We start from the raw sequence: 24,050 nt of genomic DNA, 5'->3' as shown, positions 1-24,050 counted from the left end.
TTGCTTCCTTGTAAAATGGATCACAAGAGAAAAGGCCAAGGATTCTATTTTTCTTTTTTCCCCAATCTCTATTTATTTTACTTGAAGTCTTTTGAATTTTTTGCCTATTAAAAATATCTTTAAATATTTGTAAATATATTTGAAGTTAGTCAAGGAGCTATAGCTTTCAGTTACCAATGCAGCTCTTATATCGCAGGTCACCTTTAACCAAGGAGCAGCTGAGGTTAAGCAATTGTTTTAGCAACCATTAAAAGTGTATGAAAAACCCCAGGGAAACCCAGCTTTGAAATTTTCCTAAAAGCAATAACCCTGTGGATTTTATTTCTCAGACTGTTCAGGCTGGACAACAAATTGAGCTATGCTTTATGTGTAGGGACTCCAAAGCTATAATTTCAACAAGTGCTTTAAACATTCAAGTCACTACAGCTGTTCTTTTCTACATTAAATCAAACAGATATATTAAATCAAACACATAATAAATGTTGAAGAAATAATTTTGCTATGCAGGACACCTTTTCTTACAAATTCAGAAGTAACATGGCAAGAGGTGATCACATACAGACTGCAAATAACTAAGTGGAAAATTAACAATAGCAGGTTTTTGTCTCTTCGTATAATTTTATTATTGAAAGAAAATGCTCATTGTATTTTCAATTTATCCAATGCTTCTGCTTTTGTTAAAACCTAGATTTTGACTACAAAGACTACATTTAAATAATACTACCTAAGAATAAATCCCTTGGATTTAATGGTGTTATAGAACCCTCATGGAAGAGAGAAATATTTGAAAAACGTGATAGCGCTGTGCTAGTAGCCATCTTCAGATTCACAAGTAAGAAACATTTATTGTAACAATGAAAGGAATATAAGCATCTGGGACCTTCTGCAAGTCAAAAGTTTATTAAGGGATCAACACATGCCAGTAGGAGTCACTCTAGGCTTAACAGAAAATTTAAGAAATTAAAATAATCATATTTGCATCCAATGTACTCATTAATTTTAATATAGTAATTGGACTTCCTACTTAAAGAACACCAGCATGCTAGTTTCTTAAAACATGGCTGCTTTCTAGATAGTTTACAATAATTCTATTGTTGGGTAATTAATTCATTTACTAAAAGTTCCTTTAAGTTCTGAAACAACAAAACATTTAGTCACGGGGTGTTGGACTGAACTGAAATCCTAATGTAAGGCACAATGCATACCACACACATTTCACCAAAAGTGAGTTAAACATAGTAAAGACAGGCTTGATTTAGGAATCATAGCCAGTAGTATCGAGTAACAAGTATTTTATATAAATTTTTCATATGCCTCTGAGAATTCTGCTGAGCATCTTCTAGGACATAAGTCTGGAGTTCACATCTTTTAGTCTCTCCAGGGCAGAGATACAAATATTTGGCCAGCTCTGAGGAGGCAGTGTGGTGATTAAAGTAGTGATTAGGAAGATCCAGATTGAACTCCACTCTCAGTAATGGAAACGTACTGTGCTACTTTCTCAGCTCAAGGATTGCTATTGTGCTGGTAAAAGAAGGTAGATGCCAATATAATGTACCTTGGGCTTCTGAAGGAAAGATGGGATGTATATCCCATTGACTTAAAGTCAATAAAAATTTGTTTACGGTCCAAGATAGTGGGTGTGTACAGATGCAGTATCGAGAACTAAGCACATGCGTGGGTACCTTAAGTACGCATACTGTTGCTACTTTCAAGGTCTTGCAAAATCGGAGGTCTGGCTGAATTCCAGAGGCACTGTCTCCCTTGCAAGCCACCATCCAGGCCCTCTTCTTTCAGGCAAAGCTAAGCAGGTGGATCCCAGTGGTCGTGCGCACGTAACGCGCTGACTCCCCCCCCCGCCCCGCTTGCAAATACAACAGCCACTGCTGTTGTTTTGGCTCCCCCAAAAAAACGCAGTCACCACCCCCACTACAGCCGCACGATTTGACCGGAACGTCCCAACATCGAAGCCGGAGCTCCGCGCTGCGGTCCGCTCCTTCCCTTCGTTTCTTCTCAAAGGTCTCGCGGAGAGACCAAACCCGGAAGTGACAAGCCTACTTCCTTTTTCCGGGAAGGTCCATCCCCATCACTGGCGTTTCAGCCGGGGGGGGACTGCTCAGTTGAGTCCTCGCCAACGACCAAACTCGGGGTTTCAGTGGGGGATCCTGCAAGGGTCGCCTCAGAATCAAGATTCAAAGCCCCTAGTCAAATTAAGAAGTGACCCTGGGCTTTAGCAGCCGCTGGCCGGCCTTTCTTCTCTAGCCTCTCCCCCCGTTTCCCGTTCCTTTGCCGTTGGTTTCGTCCTGGGGGCAGATACTGTTACAATGTGTAGACTGGGAGAACTCGGGCACTTTCATTCCCCTCTTGGACAGACGGAGAGGAAGCGAGGCTGCCTTGAGGTGGAAGCTCTTTTTTTTCTTTCTTATCGCTCACTCCTCCCCCCCCCCGCTTCCTCCTTCCTTCTCCTGGCAATCTGTACTTTGTTTTCTTGCCTGCACCTGAAAAGGGCACTGGGCTGTCAGGGGGCGACCCGCCCAAGCGATCCAGTGCCTCCTGCTGCTCCTTCCAGGTCTGCTGCTATTCGCGTTCCGAAATCCACCGTGGCGAGTAGGAAGGAGATGACGGACCTGGGGAACCCGCCGGCTTTCTGATTTCACCGCCCGGGGCTGCCAGGACTGGAAAGGGCTTGGGGAAAGGCTCGGGGAGGAGAGAGGAGCGTGGGGCTGGGGGGGGGGGGGGGGGCAGCTTTTCGGAAAAGTTGAGGAGTTGCCTTTCAGCGTAATGAACTTGGCATGTCGCTGCCTCGGTGAGTTGATTGACTGGATGCAGACCCTGAGGGTAAGCTGCTCCCGCTGCTGCTGATCAGTTGTTGGGTTAACATTTCCCTTCTCTTCCCGTCCGCCCCAAAGCAGATTTTTTGCTGTCCTCTTTCTAGGATCATCGTAATTCACTGCATGTTTCACACTTGCACATGGCGATAGGATCTGCCCTTGAACGGCTGTTGTAAAGTCATTTTTTTCCAATACGTCATTGATTTATCAGCTGTATGAGCAGTTCATCCCAGGCTTCATTTCTTGTGAAAATGAGAATCAGGCTGGTTACTATTGTATGCAAATAATTTAACTGCTCTATTCATCACAGTACTTGCCAGCAATATTTAGACCTCTCTGCTGTACTTGCTCTACATGTTTACATCTTTTAATTTATATCCATATTTATATCTGTCTGTCTTCGGGTTAATATTTCAATAATGTATATTTCAGTGTGCATCATATGAACTGTATAATGATTTTGCTATAGTTGAATGGTAGATAGACTGCCAAGGAGTCTATCTGTTGCCCTTTCAGCTTTATGTCTCTGGGAGTAGGTTACACATACATTTAAGTAGCTTAACCTTCTATTAATACTTGCATGGAATTTCCTGTTCCCTTATTTTTCTGAGAGAGGAGGATGAAGTATGGCCAATAACTACAAACAAACAATTTATATTTTACAGTTAGGCCAAGTTTAATTGTGATTTTATTAAATATTGTTTCTTAGAAAACCAAATTTAAAATAGTCAAATAAATGTAATAATATTCATTTGTGTTTAGCGCACAAGCAAAGTCATGTTATAAATACTGATGAAAATAACAGCTTATCTGATATGATCATTTATTTGTTTTTGTGTTTGTCTCAATTTAAATGTCATTTGTCTTCTGGAGCAACTTATCACAGACTATGTTCGATATTATGTAAGTTAACAGTTTGCAGATATTTTAGTTTTGAAAATAAAGCTGCGGAAGTTATAAAATTTGAAGCAGAACTTATCCCCCCCCTTTTTTTTTTATTAAGGGGAAATGAATATTTGGCTGAGATGATTTAAGAGTGCATTAGTTTAATAGCATGGTATATAGCTTGTACTCAATCAGTATATAAGCTATATTCAGATCATAGGAATGCATGGCTTTGTTATGGGGAAGAGTGGAAAACCATGCAAAAATACGTTAGGAACCAGACATCCAGATGTGAAAATGATGATAATTATTTGTTTTGATATATAGTTATTTTGGTATTAGGCCAAATTCCAGTTTGCAGGATTTCTTGCACTTGGGTATACACTATTGATTAATTCTGTATGCTCAGCCTATATTGAAAAGAATTACTTGTTGCAACTTGAGTAAGAAAGGTAACACTACCAGCAAACAGTTATTGCAATCATCATTCAAATATTTTTTGAATGAACATTTAGGCTGCAGTCCTAAAGTCACTTATTAAACAGTAAGCTAAGAGTTCTCAAACTCTGCAGTACTATAACCCCCTCAAATGATAAATAAATTTGTGGGACATCTCCACATAAATAAAAATAATGCTTTCATTTAGGTTAGGGTTTGGCAGGAAATAAATAGGCACCAGGCTGGCTCTGGCAAAGCTGGAGCGCTGTCAGAATAGTCACTCCAGGCTTTGCTTGCCTGGGCAAGCCTGACAGCTTTTAAAACCAATTGCAGATCCCCCTCTCAGTTTCTCATGACCCCTGGGAATCGTGAGAACTCTTTCAATAAGCCCAACTGAAGCTCAGTGCAACTTATTTCAGAGTAAACATATACAGTAGCCTTCCCCCACCTGATACCTTCCTGATGTGCTGGGGTCCAACTCAATTCAGCATTGGCCATTCTGGCTGAGGATGATGGGGACTAAATTAAAACAGATATGGAAGCCCCATTGGAGAAGTTAGGGTTGAACACAACTGAAGAAGTAGGTCCATAGTCACATTTCCTTTTAATAGTGAAGCTCTACATTAATTTAGCATTTCCCCACAAAGTACCCTCCAGTTGTTACTGGGATTATAATTCCAGAATTCCAGGCATCATTGTCAAAGATCAAGTTGGCTTGAAATTCTGAGAATTATAACCCCAATTCCTGGATGGTGATAAAGACTGCTTTAGTTTAATCTGTTCTGTGGAATGAATGTTATGAGTTCTTGTGGTACAATGGAAAACCTAAAAATATCATAACAAAACCTGTGTTTAAAGATAGAACTGTATACCAGAGAAGTAAATAAGGTTGATGTCATATAGGCAGAGCAGTGAATATAATTACAGACCTCTGATAAGTTTAATCACCTGTAAGTTTCACTCTTGATTGATGAAATACTGCATGAAAGCTCAAGTGAGACTTGAAAATTGATGGACATTTTTAATAGCTAGAGCATTGTGTGATATTCCTAAAATACATTGGGAATATAACAGTATAATCTAAGGTTCTGCAGATATGATATTACTTGCAGACAACTTAGTACACTTTTCTGTCTGAGACAGATGCTTCTCTCCCCTGGTAAAGGTGCATAATACCCAAGTGTGGTCAGATTATTTTGATATATCTGAAACAGGAAATTCTTCAATTGCATTTTCCTTTTCTTAGTATTAAAAATATAATAATAACAACTGAGACCGTGCTCCTTCATGACTCAAGAATTATCTGCCCCCTGCATCCATTAAAGGAATTTTCTTGACTAAATAGCATACTTTCATTTTAATTCTCAATATTGTACTGAAGTCATGTTCGAGGTGTTTTGATGTACCTCTCCTCCAGTTATAGGTTCAAAGTATTCCAAATTTTTGTGAATTGTAGGTCATGGAAAAAGCCTATTGCTGTATCTATAGGCTTTCCCATCCCAATTTTTTTCCCAGCTGGAGATACTAGGAATTGCTTTAACATATCTAGTGGTTGGGAACATATTCCCTGGTTGGGAAAGGTTGCAGATAGAAAAATCCCACTGCTAGTGGTTTTATAATTTTACCTTACACATTCTTTATCTGGATATAAGTTTCAGCTGATCATTAAAAAAAACTTTTCATAGTGATTTCTCCTCAGTTAACTTAACATGAAATAATGAAGGTATATGTTATGGAAGGTTTTTTTAACCCAGTCATTTATTGTATAGTTAACACATGTATCTCTAGAAGTCTTTGGCAGCTTTTATTCAGTTTGGAAGTAGTCTTGCATCCGTAGATATCTCAGTATCAAGTTATATTTAAAATAAATATAACATATTGTATAATATGTTGATAAAAGAGGCTTTGGCTTTAGACTTAACCCAGATGTTAATGCTTCCTTTCTGAATCCTCAGACAATATTGGGAATACAACTCACGTGAGAAAGTGATTTTCATGTTTCAAAATTCCTGGCTTGCAGGACTTCTAAAACTTCTCAGTTCCAGGAGCAGTCTTAGATTCTTCCTTCTTTTCATGATGCTTAATCCCATTCCCCAGTCACTTGGATTTTCATTTCATCATAGTTTTTGATATTTGGGGGGAAGGAAGTACTTCTTTATCCAGTTTAACAAATTATGTACAGCTATTCTATGCTTTAGTGTGCTGTGGGAATAGTAGATATATAGAGTAGAATCAGTGAGGTAATCAGTACAATGTAATAAGTGGAGTTCACTCCATGTTTGTATGGCTGTAATTTCATCCTAAGGGCTGCAACACACCCATACCTCTGAGAGTTGCATAGTAACACATTTGGTAATCTGCTAATGTCACAGAAAGGGAAGGTCCAAAAATTATCAGTCCTTTTTTTGTGATTGTTAGGTAATATTAAGTTGTAGAATGGATACTTCTAGTGAAGGACTGCTAAAAATCAGAGTTTACCAGTCTATTTTAGTGGTTTGATCTGTGGGTGCTCTGTAGTCTACAAAATGGAGGCCTAGGAGCTGCATGCAGGCTTCCACCTCCCTGTAGGAGTTCAAGGTGATGCATACTGAAAAGTTCTTTATTTTATCCTTAAAACAATTGTGTGAGTTGAATGGCTGGAATGATGGTGATTGGGCCAAATTGTCCAGGGAGAAAATGGTGGAGATTAATACCTGGCTCCCCTTGTTCCCAGTCCAGTCTTAACATATGTGAATGCTGTCTTAATATAGATGAATGGTTATTTAAGTTTAGCTTGTTTCCTTGTAAGATTTTTCTGTCTCTCTGAGAGAACATGATATATATTTTCTTCTTCCTCCAGCAGCTTTTTATTTATTATGCCTTCAGCAAACTGTTCTATAGAATAAAAAAAAAATTAAGCATTCAAACATCAAAGATTGTTGTGGCCTCTTAAAGATTAACAAATCCATTTTAGCATGGGGCTTTCAAGGAGTAGTCCATTTCATCTGGGCCACATAAGTTGATGCTGTAATACATATGTTATCCTTTAAGGAGCCTCAAGACCTTGATTTAAATTTGGTGCAACAGACTAGCATGATTATGCCTCTGGCAGTTGTTTAGTTCAGTGAAACTGCCCAAGACAAATCAAGCTGCCACTCTTGTGTTTATCAAGGATCCACTGCATTTTAGATGTTATAAAACTAGATCAAACAGAACATCTACATGAGAAAAATATGGCTTATCTGCCAGGAACAACTTTTCAGTTCACTTAGTAGAAGGGGTTAGTTAACTTTGGCTGTCTTATCGATGCATGTCAGGATATTTGATTGGTTCTTGTTAGGGAAACCCTTGCTAAATAGCATTTTTATATGATGGAATGGTTGTTCCTATTTTACTGGTGATGATTTCTGAAACACAAAATAATAGGCCATGCTCATCAAGTTTTAATGATTTCTAAGAGCCTTAGATGTTTACTAATAAAGCCATGAGTATTTGTTCTAAAAGTGTCTTGATGTTAACCTTGGAGCCTAGCTTGTGCAAGTCTTGGTGACTAGCTCATTGTTGTAAATAGAATGCATTTCAGTTATAAGATGGAGGAGAAAGACCTCTTGCTCCCTTTCCCTCTGTTAAAACAATCTCAAACCAAGTAAAAACTGTAGTATCAAAATATGTCCATTTAGTTACTGAATTTTGGCAGCATGATCTCAGGGTATTTCAAGACCTGCAAATGGAGTGCTGGGAGATAGATAGCATATCATCTGCAAACTATGGTTTACCCATTCTTAGGCCAAAGTGTTAGTGATTCATAAAATAAGTTGCTGGAACATTGGCCACTGAAAGCCCCATTTCAAAGTATCTTCCTGGTGTCTTACATGGCAAAGTTAAGATTACTTTGTGTTCCATCCATGAAGGAAGTATAAACAAATAGTCACTTGTATGTAACTCCAGACTAATTCCATTGAAACCAAGCAAACATAATTTGAACTGCCTTTGCATTGGCAATCTTTGTATGATGCAGTCAGCTCATCTTAGACTATTTGTTTCAATTAGAGTCAATATCTGAAAGGCAAAAGCTGCTCTGAAACTATATTGAATGCTCCTGAAAAGCTGAAAAATGTTAACTTAGCCCCCTCTCCCCATCTCTGAAACTGAAGGATTTAAAAGTCTCATAATGGAATTATGTTTACTGGAGCAAGAACCAGGGAGGAGTACAACAGACATTATGCTAGCTAAGTGAAATCACTGCTGGCAAAACAAAAATATTTGATTGGGAAATGTTCTGGATGTACTATCAAACTCCAAGCAACCCTAGTTTTGAAGTTATTGTGTCAATACAGCTTGAAAGATTAGAATAGATTTTGAATATCAGAGAAAAATAGACTCTTAGAAGTTGACTTCATGTGTAGTACTAAGCCACTTTTCCAATAGGTTTGATATTAGCTCATCATATTGCATAAACCAAGCCAATTGTGGTTGTTCAAATGACTTGATGTGATGTACAAATCAAGCCAATGTGTGACAGGATGAGACTACTTCCAGTAGCAGATTTGGGGGTATCGATGGAAAGCTGATAATCATGCATTATTTAATAAATGTTTCTTTATTGCCATGGGAGGACCATTTTCTACATCAGATATAAATGTCATAGGCCAATACTGAGGAACAAGTAAATGTTGTGTTTGGATGCATGTTCTTATAAAATAACACATTTCTATAGAAGTTACCTCATATAGGGTTTTCTTTGTCTGCAAAGTTTTTTGAGCAGGATCTCCATAGTACTCTATAATTTTGAATTTTAAAATATTAAGAGAAATGTAGTCTTGTAGTACTAATTCATATAATATATTGAAGTGGATAAGATGTTGCCTATAAACCATTTGAATCTGGCATAATGTATACATGACCTGTAGGGATTGTCTGTCTGTCTGTCTGTGTCTGTCCGTCCATCTATCCATCCGATTTCTAAGCCACCCAACTCCTAAAATGACTCTAGGTGGCTTCACAAAATTAAAAATTGAAAAAACAAAAACAAAAAAGCATGATTGCCCTGATGGAATACCGAAAAAACAATCCCACCAAATACCCCCCAACCTAGAAGGCCTGCAAGCATCCTAAGGCCTGAGGGAACAGCGCATTTTTAGGGCTCAACTGAAGGCAGGCAGGATGGGGGCTGAGTGAATCTTCAGAAGGATGCTGTTTTAGAGGGCAGGCGCTGCAATGGAGAAGGCCTCCTTTCTGGGTCCTGCTAGATGACATTGCTTGATTCAATGGGACTTGAAGCAACCCAACTGTCTGTACAGAATGGCAGATACTACAAGGAGACAGTCTCTCAGATATCGAGACCTTATGCCATGTAGGGCTTTCTAGGTGATAACGAGCACCTTGAATTTCACCCAGAAGCTTACTGGTAACCAGTGTGGCTTATGAAATAGAAGTGTTACATGGGCATAGTGAGCCCTCCCTTCACTGTTCGTGTCCCTGTATTCTGGACCAGTCTAGCTTCTGAGTGGTCTTTAAGGGCAGCCCCATGTAGAGCATATTGCAATAATCCACTTGTAAGGTAACCATGGCATAAGTAAGAGTAAGGATGGGCTTCTTAATCTAGAAATGGGTACAACTGGTGCAGAGTTTAGATTTGTACAAAAGCCTTCTTGGCGACAGCTGTCACCTGATTCTCAAGCAGGAACTAAGAGTTCAGAAAGACCATGGGTTGGGCATTAGTCCTGAATGGGAGAATGCTACTCCATTCAGGATCAAGGATGGAACATGCTTAGAATATTTAAATATTGTTTAACTTGCTTTATAGATACAGTTAACACAATTAATTTTTTTTAATGTTAAACTCATAGTTTCTATTTTTTTTTTTCAAAAATTTCCTAACAGGCAAGGGGAGACCATGATGGGAGTTATACCTGTTTTCTGACAACACGAAGAGTGACACAGAAACATCATGGGGAGGTCTGCATTTTAAAGGTACAATACATTATGCAGATGGCTCTCCCTCCCTCCCTCCCTCCCTCTGTCTACTATTTGAAAGATGAACATCAGAAAATCTGTGCCTAATACTGCATTGTTGGGGTATTTATAATGAAAGAAACAGTATGGAAATAATACTTTGTATCCCCAGATAAAATTACTATGAATATAGGAATTAATAAGTGTACTGAATTGAAATCAACTTGGCTAACATTGCTGTTCACATTTCCTTGGGAGTAAACTCCACTTAACTCAATGGATCATAGTATGGAACATAGTATGACCCCATGCATATTTATAATTATTTCTCAAATCAGATTGTAATGGTGAATCCAGTCTGCTAGTTGTAAAACACTTGAGAGATCTTTCTTCCTTGAGAATCTCATTAAATGTAACCATATTCAACTGCTCTTAGTGAGATTGTGTTTCTTGTGTTAATTTAATTGTTTTATTCTGGAATTTATATGGCACATTTCTCTTTATTTAAGCATACAATAAATAATGTTTACCCTTATATCATTCCACAGGTAGTGTTCTATTGCCTTTGAGGCATGACTTTAAATCAGAGCTTAGTTACTGAGTCTGGGTGGTCTCTCTGAAACCCTTTTTACTTTTTTTTCTTTTTAAATATCTGAAGTGCTAACAGAGGTGCAAGTCTCAAGATGAGTTTTGAGAATGGAATACACTTGAAGCAATAAACCTAATTAGCTTCTTTAATGCAAGCTCATTTTAAAATGTGTGCAGGAGATGAATAGCTTTCCCTCTCGTGCTTCCATGAACATCAATGGAAGTCTCTAAAGATACAAATTATGTTGTTATGAAATTTAAGATTATAATGAATGAAGTGAACAAAGTTCAATACTCACATGGCTGAGTCTGCTCATAAAGCTTTCACAGGAGAAAAAGTTTTCATTTATAGAACTATAAGGGAAAGCAGGTTGATATCTGCATTCTTCTGCAGGTTGATATCTGCATTCTTCTGGAGATGACAGGGCCCTCATATCTTATCTCTAGCTGTCTCTTTTGGGGCAGAAAGGTAGTACTCTAAATGGTGCTAGGCAAAATTTGTAAAAAAGTAAAATTTCCCAGAATACATCTAATTTAGCATCATGTTGAGGACATTTTGGGAAAATCAAGGATGTCTAGAACCATGGCCCACTGACAGATGCAAAAAAACTAGTTTCACTCAAATCTGGTGTCAACCATCAGAAGAAAGCTGTGAAGTACAGCTTTCCAAGGGTTTAGAGTGGGTTCCTATATTGCATTAAGCCATTTTAAACTCTAGTTTGTTAGATAACTGGAGCGTTCTGGTTCATACATTGTATTAAGCCATAAATCAAGGTTTGTAAAGCATAGTGGCTGAACTGTGAAATAAATTACATTATGGCCAATTGCAGTGTTTGAACCCAGCCAGTGTTTCTACAACTGTAATTACACAACACGTTAACCATTGTTATGTTTGACTAGGTACATGTAGCATATAAAACCATAACCCAAGGTATACAGACTACAGTAGCTAAGTCACATAGCTTGCAAAGCCAGAATCAAACAAACCACATTATGCTTAGCAAGTGTAGGTCTTCAACTGATTTCTCTTATTCATGAACCAGATACCAACAAATGCTTTAGTGTGAAATTTTCAGAAGATGCCAAGCCTTTACTCCTCAACTCTGACTTCTCATTTATATATGAAATGGCTAAGGTTTAAGTATTAAGCATGCTCTTGGTCCCATAGTTTTGATGAAAGACAAGAGAAGAGTAGATTCCTAGCATTAATATTACTAATAGCAAGATTTGTTTCCAAACAGTGAAACTTTGGTACTTGAAGATTTACATTTGGAAAAAAAACACAGAGCCCTGGTAATTTCACGTCTCAAACTGAGTTGGAACATTTGGCCATCTAGTCAGTGCCATCTACTTCAGCTGTTAACAAGATCTTAAGCAGATTCTGCCAGCTTTCTTTTCTCTGTTGGAGTAGGCGATGTTTCAGTTTTGTTTCAGTTTTGCTAACATCGGGCTTCCTTCCCCCCTTGTTTTGCAGTCATCATTTTCTTACGTTCGCTTTTTCTCATCTTTCACTGCCTCATTCCACCAACTATCCTTTTGCATAGTCCCTTCCCTTCCTTGTGCTTTTATGCTGCTTCAATCATTTCACAGTATGTAGCTTACAATAGCAGTACAGTATAGTATACAGGATAGTATAGCTTTATTGATTAGTCAGTTGACCATGTCAATAAAGCTATACTATACTATATTGTTTAGCTTACAGGCAACAATACACAAATACAGTGATCCCAAAAAATTATATCAATGACAATAAAAGACAACAAATGACTTTAGCATTATCATCATAAAACCATAGCACTGAACAACAAATTCATCACATACAGGTAGTCCTCATTTAGCAGCTACAGTGGAGATGGCAACTTGGCCATTAAGTGAAGTGGTTGCTAAGTGAAACTAACCTCTTATGATCTTACTTCAGCTTTCCTTTGCTTTGCAGACCTGCAAAGGTTGTAAATGTGAGGATTGGTCACAAAGTTGCTTTTTCATCACCTTCGTAACTGCGAATGGTTGCTAAACAAAGACTACCTGTAATGAAGTACCTCTGCCCTCTCTTGCCTCAGTCCCCAAATGTATATTGAAAAAGCACATTCCTGAATACTAAAAATGGAGCTGTGGCTCTTCTGTCTGATGGGAGGGCATTCCGCTGGAGGCAAGCTCCTGCAGACTTTGCTTGTCTCCAAGCCCCTCTCATGAGGAGTGGGGTTCTCAGGAAGCACTGTACAGGTATGCCTTGGCATGCAGGTTCTATCTGGACTAAGCAGTTTTGGAGACAGCAAGGCCCCAAGCCATGTAGTATTTTAAAGATAATCACCAACACCTTAAATTCCACCTAGAAACAAGCTGCCAACCAATGCAGCTCCTGAAACATTGGTGTTATGTAACTATTTTGGGTTGTTAATGTGAGGGCCACTGCATTTTGCTCTATTTGCAGTTTTCAAATAGCCTTTGGGGCAGTTCCATGGAGAGCTCATTACAGTAGTTCCCCCATGAGATGACACCCATCATCAGGATACCGTAATCTACCCAGGATACAATAGTTCCATCTTCTCTGTCATGATATCAGCTGTCTATAACAACATGCTCTTATTTAAATGAGCCCTGAAAACATGGCTCTATCCCTAGGCCCTGGGTTCAAGTAGTTAATGGGAACCCTTGAGTGATGTTCTTTTAGAATTATTGTTTTCTTCCTGGAACTGCTGCTGAGGAAGTAAGCAACCAACTGGAATTATCCATTAGCATAACTCAGCAAACTTCTGGGCCACTCTGTAATGTAATTATTTTCAAACTATTCAAATAATTTTTATAGTATCTTTTCTTATATCTATTTTCCATTTCACTCATTTGAGAGATTAAATTGTCTTCTGATACTTTTTCATATGAGTGTAGGATTTTCTGTTCCGGCAGTCATTCTACTTTGATTCTTTCTTTATTGTCATTATTTCTTCCATTTCCTGACACTACCAAATAATGGTACGTCACACATTCAGAATCTCTTGTACTCCTTAGCTAATTCTTTCAATCTTTTTTTTTAAACAGATCAGTCATGCTTTTTAATTCATTCCTTTACTATGTATACATAAGAATTGACTTATGTTAACAAACTGATATTTTTCTAAGTAGATGATCATAGAACCATCATAATTCCTATTCATTATTGGTTCCAGTTGCTTTTTCTGTATTCTCCTGTCTCATTATCACTCATCCGTTCATGTTACCTAACAAAATATTTTTTTTTCCTTTGGATTAGATGCATTTAGAATGTTGCACTATTTCTCCCAGAACACATCTCTGGTTCTTCTATTATCACTACTCACTAGATTATGTCATGCTACTATCATCAACTAGTTTTATAAACACTCATAACTACCTAGATGACATCAGTTCATACTTTCTGTTATTTTATCTCTTTCTTGCATAATTAAACCTACACTTTTAGTTCCCTGCATGTATTCATCAACTCTATTCCTCAAGATCTGGTCATCTTCATTCAAGTCTTCTATATCTTTCTCTTAATTTCCGAGATACACAATATACTCGTTTTTCTTTAATTCATGCTTTTTACCATTTACTGCTCTTATTTTTGAAGTTTCAGTCTCTAATACAGTTTCTCAACCTTGGCAACTTTAAGATGTGTGGATGTCAACTCCCAGGATTCCCCAGCCAGCATGGGTACTCTAATACACCATGGAGCACACCATGATCTCTGCCATCCATTATGGCTTTGTGAAATCAAGGCTTTTACCATCTATCAAAGCTTTTTAGTAATATAGAGCAGGTGTTGACTAGGTTATCAGCTTTATTCGCACCTGTGCCACAGTCTGTCCTGCTAACTATAAGGATAGTACTCATCAATTTTGGCTTATGTATATCACAAGCATACAAAAGCAAGTTTTATTTGAAGCTTGGTCATACTATTCTATGCAAGCTAGGATTTGTAATTTATGAACTACCTTGCAAGCCAACATAAGATTGCCCAGTCCCATCATCTAGGTGGTACAAATAGTGTATTAACACACATTCATTGTATAAGCGTAAGAGCTCCACTGAATTACAAAATTACATCTCACTTTTATCGTAGAAAGATTCAGCTACATCTGGATTTTTAAAACAATAGTATTTATACATTTTGAGAGATCTACATAGTAGTACATAAAGCATGCACAATGCTGCAGTTAACAGTCACATGTAAACTTCCAGTTTGATATTTTCATTAGGAAAAAATTTTATGACTGGCACTTAGATTTATGGAATAAACTGCAAAGCAAGACAACTGAAGTAATACAAGGTCCCAAAAGATGAAAAACAAAATAATTATTGTTACAATTGATAAGTGAAGATATAGCTGCAGACTTTTATGTCAGAACTTTCATTTTAATCTTAAATTGCTTACTGGTTCCAAAAATAGAGCCGGTCAAGAAACAGAGCAAGGACACACATCCAAAATTGGAAGAACTTTCTTTTTACCCTCTTTTCAGTGGGAGAATCATTTTTTTTCCAAATTACTGAGTCTTTTTTGTTTATGGAGAGAATATTGTTTTATTCAGCAATTCAGAAATGTCCAGTACTGTTTTATGACTGCTTCACACCAACTTGCTGCTCTCTGAATTCCCATCATCCCCAGCCATAGCATACCCCACTTATAAATGATTACTTGTGTATAAAAATAATTGCTTTAAACTTTTGCTATCACTGTACTAATGCATGGGCATTCAGTGTTGGATTCTATCCTCAGTTCTAATGCCCCCCAAACACTAACATACACTTAGATAGGTATGAGCTTTAAAAATCACAATAACTTTTATCAAACTCAAATGAAGTAGGCAGAAAAAGAAAAAAAATCTAAAAACAAGCTCTCATTCTTAAATGAAAATAAACAAAATGACGGCAAATCATTATTTCAAGTATATTCAGTTGCTCTACTTTGGCTATAGCCCTATCTCTATTATTACAGCAGTTATTTCTGTAAATGGATCTGTATATTACCATTTAATGAAATTTATTCTACCAATTTTTGCTCTTTCTTTTGGTGTTTATGTAATGTAGAAGTAGCTATCTTAGATAAATGTTAGACGAAAGTTGGATATAGACAGAGGTTGTTAAAGAAATGAAACAGTGTTACTCATATAATGAGTTATAATCTTGATGTACTGTATACTGCCCACTAAGGTTTGAGGTTTTCTCCTTTTCCTCCTGTCTGTCAACACCAGATCTATTCTTCAGCTCTCAGTGTTTCTCTGCTGGTTCTTTCACAAATAAGGGTTTGCAGAATCTGGAATCAACAGAATTATTCAACTAAAGGGTCACTTGGGTGGGGCATCCCTGGTCATGCTCTGCAGCCACCAACTCAGAATAAGGGCTTCCTTAGTATCATTCACTATTTACCAACTTCACACAGCAGGTGACAGGAAGCAATATTGGGGTCTGTGCATGTCCCAGGTGCCTCATTCAGAATACTGTGCATGACTGAATACTTACGTGTGTCCTACCTACACAATTTGTGCACTTTTATTTTTTTAAACAGGGTAGATTACAAGCCAAGCTGTACAAACCTGATCATATATCTGCATATTGGAACAGCTGCAGTTGCATGCAAAGGTTTAGATGATTGTGGTTCAATTGTATATTTCAGTGAATCTCCACATGAACAGAAGTTGATGCAACTTTTACAAGATATACAATTAGGCAGAATATATTTCTGGAAATTTGAATATTCACTATTCATGTGTAGTAGTTTGCAGGTTCTAAATAAGAAAACAGTCCATATAGCTGGTACAGAAGTTTGAATACCCAGTGGATTCAGTGCTATTTTTTTTCTCACTGTAAATAAAGTTGTTAAAAAGTGATTAACTCATTAGGCCTATTATACAGTTAACTAGGGAGAGATAATTCCAGAGTTGAACAAATAGTCTGACTTTTCTAACCTCTCAGATTTTGATTGTCATTTTGCCCACTTTTTTTTACAACTACACAGGATACTTTTGGAGAAAAAGGTATGAAGCATTTGAAAAAAATAACATCTTGGCAACTTCTAAGTATAATGGTGGTTCTATTATGGTTTAGGGTTGTTTTGCAGCAAGTAGCACAGGAAGTATTGTGCAGGTGGAAGGAAGAAATGGTTTCACCTAAATATCAATGTATCCTAGAAGCTAATGTCTCTCATAGTTGGTGAAGAAACTGAAGCTGAAAAGAGGTTGAATATTTCAGCAAAAGAATGGTCCAGAACATACCTCCAGATCAAACATGACGTACTTACAGGAGAAAAAGATAAATGTTTTGGAATGGCCTTTGCAGGACCTAGGCTTGCATATTATTGAAGATCTATGGGGCAATTGCAAACATGCAAGGGGGCCTAATAATATTTCTGAGCTAGAGTAGGGTGGGAAAGAAATCCAAAAACAAGAACTAAAACACTTGTATATGACTGCAGGAAACATTTGGAAACTCTCATTTCTAGCAAAGGAGATACAAGTAGTCTTTGCTTAATGACCGTTTGTTTAACAATGGTTCGAAGTTATGACAGCCTTGGAAAAAATGCTTTACGACTTGTACTTGCACTTACGACTGTCACAAACCGTTGCACCCCCCCCCACAGTCACGTGATTGCAATTTGCGACCTTTTTTATGATGGTCATCAAGCGAATCATGTCGTTAAGCAAGTTCTGGCAAAAAAAGTCCATTGGGGAAGCTGGATTTGCTTAACAACCATGGTGATTCATGGCTGGTGTGGGTCTTCCGGGCTATGGAAGACCCACACCAGCCATCGTATGCCGGCTGTGAAAGCCTTCGACAATACATGGTGATTCACTTAATGAACATCATAAAAATGGCCATAAAATCAGGTCCGGTCATGCAACTTGCTTAATGACTGCCCTGCTTAATGACCAATTTTACAGTCCCTATTGTCATTAAGTGAGGACTACCTCTGTTACAAAGTAGTGATTGAAAGGGAAACCTGCCACCAGATTTATAGAAAGATGTGATTTTTATCATTATGCCATGTAGAGGTTGTGTCACCTTCTGCTTCCTTACGGATTCATTGAAATAGAGAAGTTAACCAAGAGTGGCCGGAGACCTTGTTTCTGAAATGATTTGGCATCTTACACATTTTTCTTTCTGCTTAATATGTTAGTACTAATATGCTAATTGTGGTGGGGATCATGTTTAGTAGAATACTATGAGCCTGAAAGAATGGCATTGGCCAAATATTTTTAAAAGCTTGAGTGGGATTTTTAGCAAACAGTCCTATAGATCTGGCACTTACAATAGAATATTTTTAAATTAAAAATACATTTTTCTGCAGGTGAATGTTTTAGTTAGGTTATTTCAATGAATATATGCCTGACCAATAAGATGTCACACGCTTAGAGGAAGGATGCTCTCATGGTCCAGGTCTGAAAGGGCACACCTGCTCTGGACAATCAAAATGTATGGATTGGTACTTATAAACTTATGGAGAAAATTATAATTAATTAGTATGAATGGTACAATAATCTTTTTTTAATGCAATTCTATAGAGTGTTGTCTCTAATGTATGATTATATCTTTTTTATTTTGTTTCCATAATGGTTTTCATACAGTTAAAAGACGTTGCACTGATAAATACTGTATTCAAAGCAGACATGGTATTGCATCAGTTTTCAAAATCTTGGAATTTGACTTGAAGGCATTGTTTTAAGAATGCTTCTGGGCAAAAAGACTACGCTGATGTTAATGAGTGGACAGAAAAAAATAATTCCAGATCTTGAAATACCCCTCCCTTCCCCCTCTTATTTAATATGCTTTTATTTATATACGTGTTACTTGTTTTCCTTTCTGCCATTGCACAAGAACTGAATCTGGAAGGACAAATGTATCCATCGTATCCAATGCTTCATTAAACTGTCCCCTGTGGTAAAAGTACATTGGCTGTTCATGAGTGAAGAGGGAGTGTAAAAAACTAAGGTATTTCTGGAATAGAATATTTGATATGAGAGTGGAGGAAGTTTTCTTGGTTTCTGCAAGAAACTGAGGAAGCAGCATATGGGGGGAAATAGCAGCCCACTGGGGAGAAACCTCTATCAGTCATTTGCACAGAGATAAACATACCTATGTCAGAGAGACAGCAAAGAAGATAAGCTACCTAGTGATAGAAGTCATGGAACTGGAAGTCGGGAGAGACTGGGCAGGCATTAGTAGTTACAAGTGTTTTGATAATATATTACTGCAGAAATGAGTAGGAGTGGTAATATCCCAAACCATAAAATGATTTAGAAATTCTCCAGGGCAGAAAAGCCCACAAGGCAACTGTTTTTAAAAATACAGCTGTATGTATTGTAGGCCACAGGGGATATTTATGTGAAGGCCTGTTGTTAAAGCCTTGGCAGTGCTTCACTAGGTGGGGCGGCTCCATTTTGTGGATGATAAATCTGGTTCTTTGTTTTGAGAAGCAGGAAATAATGGAATGGAGAGAGAAAATGTGCAGCTATGTCAAATAGCATTCTGCATTTTGTGGAAAAAGTGTTTTAACCCTGCCAGTACATATTTTCTTTTTTCCTGTAAGACAGTGTTTCTCAGCCTTAGCAACTTTAAAATGTGTAGACTTCCACTCCCAGAATTCCCCAACCAACATTCTGGGAGTTGAAGTCCACACATCTTAAAGTTGCCGAGGTCAAGAAACACTGCTGTAAGGTATCAGAGATAATTGCAACCAATTTTGATATGCCAGATTGAGTGGTTTTGTACTTAGAAGAGCTAACTGATCACCAAATTAAGGGTCTGGATGGAAAGTTTTAGAGGGGTTGTTTCCTCCTTTAATGCGTGAAGCAGCTTGGGGTTCAAGCCTTCAGCCTTCTTAGAATTTGAATTACATTTGTATTATTTTGATGGGGTGCCTTGGTTTCATTTTATTTCTGCTTGTGTAATGTAGTCAGGATTATATTTAATTACAGGCAATTGACAGTTAGGAATCTGTCTCAGGGAAGATGATTGTACTGAGTGATGACCTTATAATATCTGTATGATTTGCTACAAAATTTGAATGAGGTTTGGTAGAAAGAAACTGCTTTAAGTATAAAAGAAAATAAGTCTTGCAAATAAATGCTTTCTGATGGATTGGACCTCCTGTTCGTGATTTTATAGCATTATTCTGTGAGCTGCATCCATTTTAAAAAGCTACATCCACCTTAAATATTTAATACTTAATACAACTTTTTAACCATATGGATGCAGTCTCTGTAGCTTCCATGAGTTTGTCATTAAGCAGCTTTGTATTTTTGACATTAAACACCATTTTCTTCACGGAAAAAATTGGCTCATCCTCTGCAGAGATTAAAATTTGGCATGTCAGACTCTCAATTTAGTGTCCTTTTTTTCTTAGCTAAAAGCTCTGTACAAGAAATTTAGAACATCATTTGCAGGTCAATATGTAATCTATGATTTTAAAGAAATTTACAAAGCAGGTAATTCACTATATATATTAGATTTATTCATTAGGGTTACAGTGTGCCTTTCTTCCAAGACTTACCCACCCACCCCTTTGTTTTGTTTTTTTCATAACACTAATACAGTGTTTCTCAACCTTGACAGCTTTCAGATGTGTGGACTTCAATTCCCAGAATTCCCCAGCCAGCCTTGCTGGCTGGGGAATTCTGGGAGTTGAAGTCCACACATCTAAAAGCTGCCAAGGTTGAGAAACACTGCTCTAATAGGTAGGCTGGGTTGAGAGAGTATGACTGGGCCAAATCCACTAGTGAAGAATTATGCCTGACCATGGATTTGAGCCTGATTCTCTGTGATACCATACTAGCTCTTGAATTCAGAATCCTAATAAATATATTAATAGCATTAAAAACATTACTAACCCTTATGATTGAGAGAAAAGCTATACACATTGTTTCTTCCTTTTCACCATTTGCCGAATAAATTATACAAATGAAGGACCTTGGATTATGGATTATTTAACCTATAGCACTGGTTAAATGATGTCTCAGAAACACTCACTGCAGTTTGCTTGGTTGAGGAGAGTGGCTGCAGATGGTTTCTTTCTTGCTCTAAGAAGTATGTGAAATGGAAAGGGAGCATTCACGTCCTCCTACATATTCATACCTCAGTTAGAAATGGCAGCTCTGATTTCTTTGCAGCCAACGCACGTAGGGGCCATCTTCAGAGAACAGACCATAATGTATTTAATGAATCTGAGGAAAGTAAGACATTTTAAAGGCTGCAGGGCAATATAGACTCACTGTTCAATCTGTTAAATTTGCACTAATTAGGACAACTGCAGCTGTTTAGCTTCTCCTTCATTAGATGTTTGTATCCGACACATTGAAAACCTTTTGGTGATACTACCCATATTGTAAACAAAGACTGCAACAGTGGTATTCATTTGCTTGAAAAGATAGGGGCAAATATAATTTTTAACAGTTACCTTTCAGATAGTTTTCTCATTTCTGTATGCAGAGGAAATACAGTCTTAGCTGAATGAATTATTTGACCAATTGTCATCAAAATTCAGGTTGCTATGGCATGACAGAAGCACAGTTCTATTCATCCTTATCTGGGAGTCAGTCAAACTGAACACAATAGGGCTTTCTTCTGAATTGGCAAGTATGGAATTTCATTGTAAATTCTACTCGGCGTATTCAAAGAAATATGTAAAAAATTATTTTGTGAAGTGTTGTTTGTGATGTGCTTTCCACAAGTCAGATGTAATAATATTTGGCATAGATAACAAGAATTTGAGATCTGTTTGCATCTGCTTGTGCTTACATATTAGAGCCAAACTGTGTGCATGCTGGATCACTTCTAGGCTGCACAATTTGCGTAGTGCCTTGTCAACAGGACAGTTATGAATAATGGGACATACTTGGATGCTAAATTGCTACAATTGTGTTTATTGTTAGAACAGAATTACGCTGTTTGACATTGCACTTGTGCGCACCTATTAAGGTCTTTCCTATTTCTGCCTGGATTGTATAGGGCCTAGTAAAATATATACTTAGATCAGCCTAATAAAATGTCTACTGAGACAATTTTTAAACAACACTGAGTCTGCTTTCACCAAGATGGTGCCTCTAAACTGATTGGGGTTCCCTGAATTCCCTTTGGCCATACTGGCTGGGATTTCAGGAAGTTGTGACCCCCAATGATTTTGGGGGGCACCGGAGTTGGGAAGTTCATCTATACTGTAATACCTTTGTATTTTATCAGTGGAATAACTTAGTTCACTCAGTACACTAAGCCATAAAGTAGTTTGTTTGTTTTGGATTAACATGTGACATGAATGTAACCCTTACAATTAATAAACTTGCAGCCCCAAGTGTCCTTTTTTGGCTTACCCCCCCCCCCCCCCCGTCAACTTGGCTGAACATTGATGGCACATTATTCCCTCATTTTGAGGTGGGTAATACAGACAGTCCCCTACTTGCAAACTTTCATGTTGCAAACTTTCACCAGTATGAACAGGATGGACCCAGAAGTCAGAACCAGAAGCCGGGCTGGAAGTTGGAACCAGAAGTCGGGAGAAGGGAAGGGGTTAGTTTGCAGTTCACCCTGCAAACTAACCCTTTCCCATCTTCTCCAGCATTTCGTCTGCATTTGAGGTTTGCATTGAAGTTGGAGTTCCAAGAAACTCCAACTTTAGTTTACGTGGCGTGCTCTGTTGCTGGGTGAGGCAGGAGAGGGGGTGGTGGCAGAGGACAGGGGAGAGGGGGCGGAGGTCTCCTGCCTTGCCTGGCAATGGCGTGCGCCATGCCCCACTGGCCCTGCCTCCTCCCTTCACCTCTTTTTTTTGTTTGTTTGTTGGACTTACAAACAAAATGGACTTATGAACAGCCTTTTGGAATGTAACCTGTTCATAAGTAGGGGACTATCTGTAGATGAAAGCTGCAGTGTCATTCCTAAAATAGGCATATTGCCCACTAAGAGGTTGTCACCCTGGCCCTTAGTGCCAGCCAAATTATTTATTATACAAACTATAATTTTTCATTGAAGTGTAACTAAGTCAGTAAGCCTGTAACCAGATAGGAAGTTTATCCTTTTATGGTCACTGTTTGGAGGACAACATTCCTTCATTATATCAGATTCTCTCTGTGGGGTACTGACATTCGAGGTTTCTCTCTCTAGTTGGTCATGAGTCAAAAGGCATTTCATCAGTCTGCAGCAGAGGAAGAAAGGTCAGAATATATCCTTGATGAAAGACCAGTTCCATGAGGTTGCTCTTCTCCTTGACTTGTATCCAGATAATCATTATGTATGAAATATGGGTTGACTTTAAGAATTGCTGCCCAATTCTTAAATCCTCCGTCCCCAATTCTTTTTTTTCCCCATGTCTTGTCATTTTTAGATTGTAATCCTGCACAGAGAAACTGGTTCTCCCTATCCCCTCCTTCCTTGATTATACATAAGCCAATTTGAGAATCTTTCCTGATTTTTATTTTTTATTTTATTTTTAAGCAGCAAAGGACCACAAGGATGACTTAGTTATGTCATGATATTACCGGAGAGGGAAAGGGCTGGCACTTTCAGTCCATACAATGATTTTGGGAAGAAACTTCAAGTTTTATAAGTGCAACTAGTATCAGATTTAACATTCGTTATTTCATTTTCAATATCAAAACTGAAGAAAAGGGCCTTAAAAAAGATTAAAGTGAATACGGTACTGCTTCAAACTTTAATTCATTTAGTCATCAGTATGAATCAAGCTGCTATTATTTAAAATGAAGATTCTGAAATGCCTACATTGTTGCTTTACTTAGATTGTGAATTTATTTTAATAGCATCCCTTTCATCTATAGCCTTGCCAGAAACTTTTTCTATGCTTGTTTAATCAGAATTCCAGAGATATTCTGTGATCTCTATAATGCGTGGGCACAGTTACTCAAAGAACACAGGATACCATATGCTATTTATAACTTTTATTCTACCTTTCATCTGCTCTTGCAGACACACTTTCTATCGGGTGCTATTCAGATGCCCTGCTTGATGATGGCTGATTATAACCCCCTTTTAAAATCTACTGGTATAGTGGGAGGCCAGAATTCAAATGTGCTGCTATATGTGGGAATGCCTTCCTCTTATGACACAGACCTGAAGCAGAACAGAAATAGGCAGAATTAGGTATTTGCATACGTGCTGAGTGTTAACAATGTGCAAAGAAAACATTAAAAGAAGATCTAGCCCTACCCTACTCCAGAATTCCATGCAAGGCAGTATCAGAGGCTGCTGTTAGAAATCCTAGAATATTCAATTCTGCATGCTCTCCATGACTCAGCAATAGAGTTCTTGCATGCATAAGGCTTAAATGTGTTATGATGGTGGATATTGTTATGTCAGCTGAAAATATGACTGCAAAATTTCTCTTGAAGAAATGCCCCTATTTGTTATTGTACAGAAGGATCA

General features: G+C 37.9%; 1 protein-coding gene across 4 annotated transcripts in view; it reads left to right on the top strand.

Annotated features, from left to right (window-relative positions):
- Positions 1-2,325: 2,325 nt before the first annotated feature.
- The window catches only part of FAM53B (family with sequence similarity 53 member B), a 131,428-nt gene continuing 109,703 nt past the window's right edge, over positions 2,326-24,050 (top strand). For 2 of the 4 annotated variants that reach the window (XM_088131879.1, XM_088131875.1), the window contains exons 1-2: positions 2,326-2,396; positions 10,014-10,103. The gene's annotated coding sequence lies outside the window, so the exon portion shown is untranslated. Of the gene's footprint in view, positions 2,397-2,722; positions 2,836-10,013; positions 10,104-24,050 lie in introns of those variants that run through there. The other 2 variants (XM_088131876.1, XM_088131878.1) reach the window with 2 other exon arrangements.

This window comes from Python bivittatus, unplaced genomic scaffold (genome assembly GCF_059951505.1).
Source record: "Python bivittatus isolate LINGU-HERP-01145 unplaced genomic scaffold, Pbiv_v1 ctg000980_np1212, whole genome shotgun sequence".
Taxonomy (NCBI): Eukaryota; Metazoa; Chordata; class Lepidosauria; order Squamata; family Pythonidae; genus Python; species Python bivittatus.
Note: the sequence above shows the minus strand (reverse complement) of the source record. Positions and strands in the feature narration are given on the sequence as shown.